Here is an 8,718-nt window from a genome sequence, read left to right on the forward strand (position 1 = left end):
AAATAATTGAATGTACTTCTTGTTGAATTTGAATTTTTTAAACCACCTTAAGTTGAATTCAAATGTATGCTAGTTCATAGCTAGCTATTTATAATGTTCATTGTGTAACTTTCATATGTATAATGTGCTTTACACACACAACATGAACTATGTGGATTGCTAAAGCGATGCATTGTCTGGAGTTCAAAATACTAACTATGTGGATCAATTATATCGAATAATAACATAGACATGCTCAAATTCGATAGAATCTAGATGTCTGCTGGATCAATGACCATTCCTTACGCGAATTGCCAATATCATGATCCCATCCTAATATTTGGATACAATTTATATTTTTAATCATTGTGTACATTGGTCTTTTACGTGTAGTTTCACTCTCCATCGGTTGTGTCTCACACATGCTCACACACTCTCTCTCGAGGTGTCTTTCTCGTAGACATGGTCCCGATATAACCCTCCCTCCCTCTCGTAACCCTTTACGACTGTTTTCACTAACCTTTATCACAAGCACTCTTCCTCTCACAAGCATACACACGCACAATCCCCATCGACCCTTTCTATATACATAGACATGCCTACGTGTCCCCCATATGCATATTATCTTTAGGCCTGTCTCTCACGCATTGTCTCACACCTCTCTTCCTAATCGACGAGTATGATTCTAGCAGAGCACTTGGTAGGATGCCCCTTAAAGTTAGGTTGGATGAATAGTAATATCAGAGATAAGGGGTTACCTTAGTCCGAGGACCTAGGGTTACAAATCCTAGCCGTCTTTGTCAGTGCACACAGAGTCCTTCATGATTCTGCTATCTTTGTCTTGTTCGACTAGTTATCCATGGGTCTCCCTAAATGCGTCATGGGCCGACCAATGTGGTGCAAGACGGAACCAAACCAAGGGCCTCACCTCGGCCCACTGGACCTCACGCGGTGACACAACCTCTACCCCCAGGTCTCGTTATCTTCTCAGACACAAACATACCAACACACACCACACAAAAAAAATCTCCCCATGCCTCTATCCCCTCCCCCCTTGCATATACACACTCAAGGGCATCTCTCGCCGTGACATCATATTTGTCTGTCTCTCTCTAGACCTCTCTCATTTCTCGTGCTATCTCTCCCACGTCCCACCCTCCCCCCACCGGCCCCTCTATCCATGCCTCTCTCGAATACGTAATGCACACACATACCTCTCTAGGCCCTGCCAAATACATCAACTACACATTCACACATGTTACATCACGTACCCCATTGATCTAAAAATCCCTCTCTTCACGTTTATTTCGCATACAACATTCCTTTTGAATAAAGTGTGGCCAAACAATTATTATATAATTTCCACATATATACAACATTACAAAGTTATATGGAGGAGTATGAACGTTAATTTGCATTGCATGGTGCCCACAATGATATTTATTCCGCACTGTGAATTTTTATATTTTTTATAATATATATAAAATTAGTCATAATAAACAAAAACGAAGAGCATCTCTCTCTCCATCGCATACACCCCCTCTACGCTCCTTTCACGTACGCACACAAACTATCTCCAGGTCCTCTAAAAGTACACCCCCAGCAATTCATGCATGTTTGATCTTTCTCTCGCGATATATATAGTGACTATCATTGTATTTGAAGTGAAAGCATGATATGTACATTAGACTTCAGAATCCACTCATTACGGTCACCATTTACATTTTGTGGTTATTATACAGTCACGGGCTCACTATACAGCTCTATATTTGCTCAAGAAATGATTAGTGGACCAGTTAAACGCTCCACGTGGCACCTCTAGTGTTGCATCACATTATCTCACTATCATTGGGCCCACCTGTCGGTGTGTATCTACTCTACACTCTTATAAAAAAATAGAGTTGGTGATGATGGTGTGCCTGCCATCCTGTAATATAGGTCGTCCGATTTATATTTGACGGATAGGAAGGAAACTATGGCAACTTTGCAAAAAGGTACCCACACACCTCTCCACATTTGCAAATAAGGACTTCCCTCGTTCATCCTTTTCTCTCACAAGACAAAATAGTCATACAAATGCATCTTGATGTTAGGTGCAACGCACGGGCATCTTGCTAGTAAGAATGAAAACAAATGACAAAAAAATATTGGACGGTGGTTCGAAGTCATGACCGCGGGCACAGTAGACAAGGTGGCCTTGTATTGGTATGCTGAGCCATCTTTTTTAACACATAGGAGTTGGTGTGGTGATTATACACACACGCATGCACACGAACTACATGCACCCAACACTCGCACAAACACATGCAGCCACGCATGCACGCAACACTTGCACGTACACATGCAGCCACGCACACACGCAACACTCACACACACACACACGCACGCACGCATGCATGCACACACCACACGACCAACACACACTCTCGTGCTCAACCTACACGTGCATGCGCACACATCAGAGTCTTGTCGCGCCTGCGTAAATTTCTGTTTATCTGGCCTTTTTCCTATACGAACTAGTAGGTGGGACCCACATGGAATGTGGTTAATTTAACTAGTTAACATGGTGCCACACAGAATATTTGGCCAGTCAACAGAGTGGAGCGCTTGCTTTCATAAATGTTCTAGTCCCTTTCGCCGACATGTGGGACATCAAGCTACAGGGGCCACGTGCCATACTGAAAGACAGTGCAGAGCAGCAGGGGCGAAGCACCCTAGTCATGGCGTCGGCGTAGTAATGAGCAATGAAGCATCAAATCACAAAGCTGCACCTTTCCCGCAGTTAAGTTGGAGGGACAAAGTAATAATGATAAAAAAATTGGATGGACGAAGCAACCATCATTTCACTCGTTGCTAAATCCGCTTCTCCCTCATCTTCTTCAAGTTAACCACGTGTTGCTTCTGTTGTTGTTCTGCCTCATGTGGTACGCGGATCGGCTTGGTAAAGCACTGACACGTGGGACCGCATGTTAGCAAACCACCAGGCCAACATCCTCTAAAAATAAGAAACCTCCCCCGCCATCTGCGTGGCAAAGTCACCTCCTTTTTACTAATCTTGATTCTATAATTTTTTAGATCAATATAATTGAGATTTGTATAGATAGCACATAGGAGAAAAACCAAGTGGTACGGTTAAGGGCATCCACAATGTGTAGCCAACTGTGAAAATAGATTTTGGCATTGATGGGAACCATTGTGGACCGTGCTGCCAAAGCCAAAAAGATGGAACCGAGGCTCCATGATTGATTGATTGAAGGAATAGAAAAATGCAACGCCTCTCCTCTTTCTCCCGTGCTTGGACGCATGTACAGTATAGAGCACAGAGTCTACTCCCCTATCCCTTCTATCACAAATCACAAAGCAGTGAGTGCTACCTCTTGAGCACTGTGTTGGTTTTCCCTTGAAGAGGAAAGGGTGATGCAGTAAAGCAGCGTAAGTATTTCCCTCAGTTTTTGAGAACCAAGGTATCAATCCAGTAGGAGACCACGCGCGAGTCACGTCGTACCTACACAAACAAATAAAAACCTCGCAACCAATGCGATAAAGGGGTTGTCAATCCCTTCACGGCCACTTGCAAGAGTGAGATCTGATAGAGATGATGATAATAATAAGATAAATATTTTTGGTATTTTTATGATATAGATTGAAAGCAAAGATTGCAAAATAAAATATATTAGAAACTTGTATGATGGTGAATAGACCCGGGGGCCATAGGTTTCACCAGTGGCTTCTCTCAAGATAGCATAAGTATTATGGTGGGTGAACAAATTACTGTCAAGCAATTGATAGAAAAGCGAATAATTATGACAACATCTAGGCATGATCATGTATATAGGCATCACGCCCGTGACAAGTAGACCAAAACAATTCTGCATCTACTGCTATTACTCCACACATCGACCGCTATCCAGCATGCATCTAGAGTATTAAGTTCATGAGAATAGAGCAACACTTTAAGCAAGATGACATGATGTAGAGGGATAAACTCATGCAATATGATATAAACCCCATCTTTTTATCCTCGATGGCAACAATACAATACATGTCATTTCCTTTTCTGTCACTGGGATCGAGCACTGAAAGATTGAACCCAAAGCTAAGCACTTCTCCCATTGCAAGAAAGATCAATCTTGAAGGTCAAACCAAACTGATAATTCGAAGACACTTGCAAAGATAAACCAGTCATACATAAAATAATTCAGGGAAGATTCAAATATTGTTCATAGATAAACTTTATCATAAACCCACAATTCATCGGATCTCGACAAACACACCGCAAAAGAAGATTACATCGAATAGATCTCCAAGAGAATCGAGGAGAACTTTGTATTGAGATCCAAAGAGAGAAAAGAAGCCATCTAGCTACTAGCTATGGAGCTGAAGGTCGGAAGTAAACTACTCACACATCATCGGAGGGGCCATGGAGTTGATGTAGAGGCCCTCCGTGAACAATGCCCCCTCCAGCGAAGCTCCGGAAAAGGCACCAAAATGGGATATCTTGGGTACAGAAGGTTGCGGCGGTGGAAATAGGGTTTCATGGTGATCCTGGATGTTCTCGGGGTATATGGATATATATAGGAGGAAGAAGTAGGTCGGTGGAGCAACGAGGGGCCCACGAGGGTGGAGGGCCCATGAGGGGGTTGGTGAATCATAGTCTCCACCATCCTTTCCTCACACTTCTTTTTACTTACAGCTCAAGAATTACAAGTCAATACTTAGAATAAAATATGACTCTATGTGAATTCCTCCGGCAGTGTACCGGGATACGCAATGAATCAAGAGTGACATGTATGAAAAAAAATATGAACGGTGGCTTTGCCACAAATACGATGTCAACTACATGATCATGCATGGCAATATGACAATGATGAAGCGTGTCATAACAAACGGAACGGTGGAAAGTTGCATGGCAATATATCTCGGAATGGTTATGGAAATGCCATAATAGGTAGGTATGGTGGATGTTTTGAGGAAGGTATATGGTGGGTTTATGGTACTAGCGAAAGTTGCACGGTACTAGAGAGGCTAGCAAATGTGCAGAGGTGAGGGTGCGTATAATCCATGGAATCAACATTAGTCACAGAGAACTCACATACTTATTGCAAAAATCTATTAGTTATCAAAACAAAGTACTACACGCATGCTCCTAGGGGGATAGATTGGTAGGAAAAGACCATCGCTCGTCCCCGACCGCCACTCATAAGGAAGGCAATCAATAAATAAATCATGCTCCGACTTCATCACATAACGGTTCACCATACATGCATGCTACGGAATCACAAACTTCAACACAAGTATTTCTCAAATTCACAACTACTCAACTAGCATGACTCTAATATCACCATCTCCATATCAAAAACAATTATCAAGTATCAAACTTCTCATAGTATTCAATGCACTTATATGAAAGTTTTTATTATGCTTAAAAGAAAATGGCCATGTTGTTCTAAAGTACTCTCAAAATAATATAAGCAAAGCATGAGAGATCAATTATTTCTATAAAATAAAACCGCCACCGTGCTCTAAAAGATATAAGTGGAGCACTAGAGCAAAAACTATATAGTCAACAGATACAAGTGAAGCACATAGAGTATTCTAATAAATTCTGATTCATGTGTGTCTCTCTCAAAAGGTGTGTAAAGGAAGGATGATTTTTGTAAACTAAAAAGCAAAGACTCAAATCATACAAGACGCTCCAAGCAAAACACATATCATGTGGTGAATAAAAATATAGCTCCAAGTAAAGTTACCGATAAACGAAGACAAAAGAGGGGATGCCTTCCGGGCATCGACAAGCTTAGGCTTTTTGGTGTCCTTGGATTTTACCTTGGGGTGCCTTGGGCATCCCCAAGCTTAGGTTCTTTCCACTCCTTGTTCCATAATCCATCAAATCTTTACCCAAAACTTGAAAACTTCACAACACAAAACTTAACAGAAAATCTCGTGAGCTCCGTTAGCGAAAGAAAACAAAACACCACTTCAAGTTACTGTAATGAACTCATTATTTATTTATATTGGTGTCAAACCTACTGTATTCCAACTTCTCTATGGTTTATAAACTGTTTTACTAGCCATAGATTCATCAAAATAAGAAAACAACACACGAAAAACAGAATCTATCAAAAACAGATCATTCTGTAGTAATCTGTAATTAACGTAAACTTCTGGAACCCCAAAAATTCTAAAATAAATTGCTGGACGCGAGGAATTTATCTATTAATCATCTGAAAAAAGAATTACCTAAATAGCACTCTCCAATAAAAAATGTCAGCAATTCTCGTGAGCGCTAAAGTTTCTGGTTTTTACAGCAAGATCAAAAGACTTTCCCCAAGTCTTCCCAACGGTTCTACTTGGCACAAACACTAATTAAACACAAAAAACACAACCAAGAGAGAGGCTAGATAAAACATTGTATTACTAAACAGGAGCAAAAACCAAGGAATAAAAATAAAATTGTGTTGCCTCCTGACAAGCGCTATCGTTTAACGCCCCTAGCTAGGCATAACAGATATAAAATCAAAGAAATGGATGCCAATCACAGATATAAAATCAAACATTTTATGGAGATTATGATAGTGGGCTGTTGGAGCATTTGGAATCAAAGAAATGGAAGGATATTTGAGGGGATACCTTGCTCAATTAATGAATGCAAGTATGATTTCACCAGATCTTTCAAGATTACCATGATGAGAGCTAAGCCATCTCTGAAAGATGGCATGTCATCTTGGATTGACAACATTTAATTTCAATAATTTAGATTACCCTTTATTCTCTTTTCCCCTTCTCATTGTATTTCTTTCATTATTATGGTTGTATCCCCAACAACCATTGTAAGGACTACTTTATTTTGTACCCTCTATAAATGAAAAATGACACACAGTAGGGTTGTTGCCCTACTGTTCTTTGGTCAAAAAAAGGCATAACAGCAAGGATAGATCTAGGTATTGCTATCTTTGGTATTAGGAAAGAAAAGAGAAAAATTCGTTTCTATAGCATTTATCTTTCAATTTTGAGATAGTACGTGGCCATTGATAGTGGAAGAAAGATTGAGTACATTACGGAAATTGGCATCTAAGCTAGCCCTCATTTCTTTGATAATTTCATTTTGGTAAAAGCACAAAAGAGAGGTAGATTCAATCTTCTCACTCATGGGGTGCCAAAATATAGTTTTCATCCTTTCATAAGTATCAGTGGGATCCCCCTCAACAAAACCTTATTCAAACATAGAATCTAAAACTTGCTTGAATGAAGAGGGTAAACCGATATAAAAGCTTTTCAGGTAAACCTCCATTTGATATTGGGGCACATAGCTAGCTCGGATCCTTAATAGCCTATCCCAAGTGTCTTTCAAAGATTCATCATGTAAATAATGAAAAATTCCGGGACCATCTTCATCGAAATTATTCAAACTCTCATTGATAAACCCAGTAGGTCTCTACATAGCATCATTATTTATGAGCTTAGAGAGGACAGAGGGACTATCCAAGGTAAAAACCGGGAGAGAACCCTTAGCCCTTTTTGAATCGGCCATGGTACAAGAAAACAAACAGGAAAGAGGCGAATAAAACAGCAAGGGTGAAGTGGGGGAGAGGAAAACGAGAGGCAAATGGCAAATAATGTAATGCGAAGGATAAGAGTTGTGATGGGTACTTGGTATGTCTTGACTTGGCGTAGATCTCCCCGGCAACGATGCCAGAAATCCTTCTTGCTACCTCTTGAGCACTGTGTTGGTTTTCCCTTGAAGAGGAAAGGGTGATGCAGTAAAGCTGCGTAAGTATTTCCCTCATTTTTTGAGAACCAAGGTATCAATCCAGTAGGAGACCATGCGCGAGTCACCTCGTACCTACACAAACAAATAAGAACCTCGCAACCAACGTGATAAAGCGGTTGTCAATCCCTTCACGGCCAAGTGCAAGATTGAGATCTGATAGAGATGATAATAATAAGATAAATATTTTTGGTATTTGTATGATATAGATAGAAATTAAAGATTGCAAAATAAAATAGATTGGAAACTTGTATGATGGTGAATAGACCCGGGGACCATAGGTTTCACTAGTGGCTTCTCTCAAGATAGCATAAGTATTATAGTGGGTGAACAAATTACTATCGATCAATTGATAGAAAAGCGAATAATTATGAGAATATCTAGGCATGATCATGTATATAGGCATCACGTACGTGACAAGTAGACCGGAACGATTCTGCATCTACTACTATTACTCCACACATCGCCCGCTATCCAGCATGCATCTAGAGTATTAAGTTCATAAGAACAGAGTAATGCTTTAAGCAAGATGACATGATGTAGAGGGATAAACTCATGCAATATGGTATAAATGCCATCTTTTTATCCTCGATGGCAGCAATACAATACGTGTTGTTTCCTTTTCTGTCACTGGGATCGAGCACCGCAAGATTGGACCCAAAGCTAAGCACTTCTCCCATTGCAAGAAAGATCAATCTAGTAGGCCAAACCAAACTAATAATTCGAAGAGACTTGCAAAGATAAACCAATCATACATAAAAGAATTCAGAGAAGATTCAAATATTGTTCATAGATAAACTTGATCATAAACCCACAATTCATTGGATCTCGACAAACACACCGCAAAAGAAGATCTCTAAGAGAATCGAGGAGAACTTTGTATTGAGATCCAAAGAGAGAGAAGAAGCCATCTAGCTACTAGCTATGGACCCTAAGGTCTGAAGTAAACTACTAACACATCATCGGAGGGG

The sequence above is a fragment of the Triticum urartu genome, chromosome 2 (assembly GCF_003073215.2).
Source record: "Triticum urartu cultivar G1812 chromosome 2, Tu2.1, whole genome shotgun sequence".
Lineage (NCBI taxonomy): Eukaryota > Viridiplantae > Streptophyta > Magnoliopsida > Poales > Poaceae > Triticum > Triticum urartu.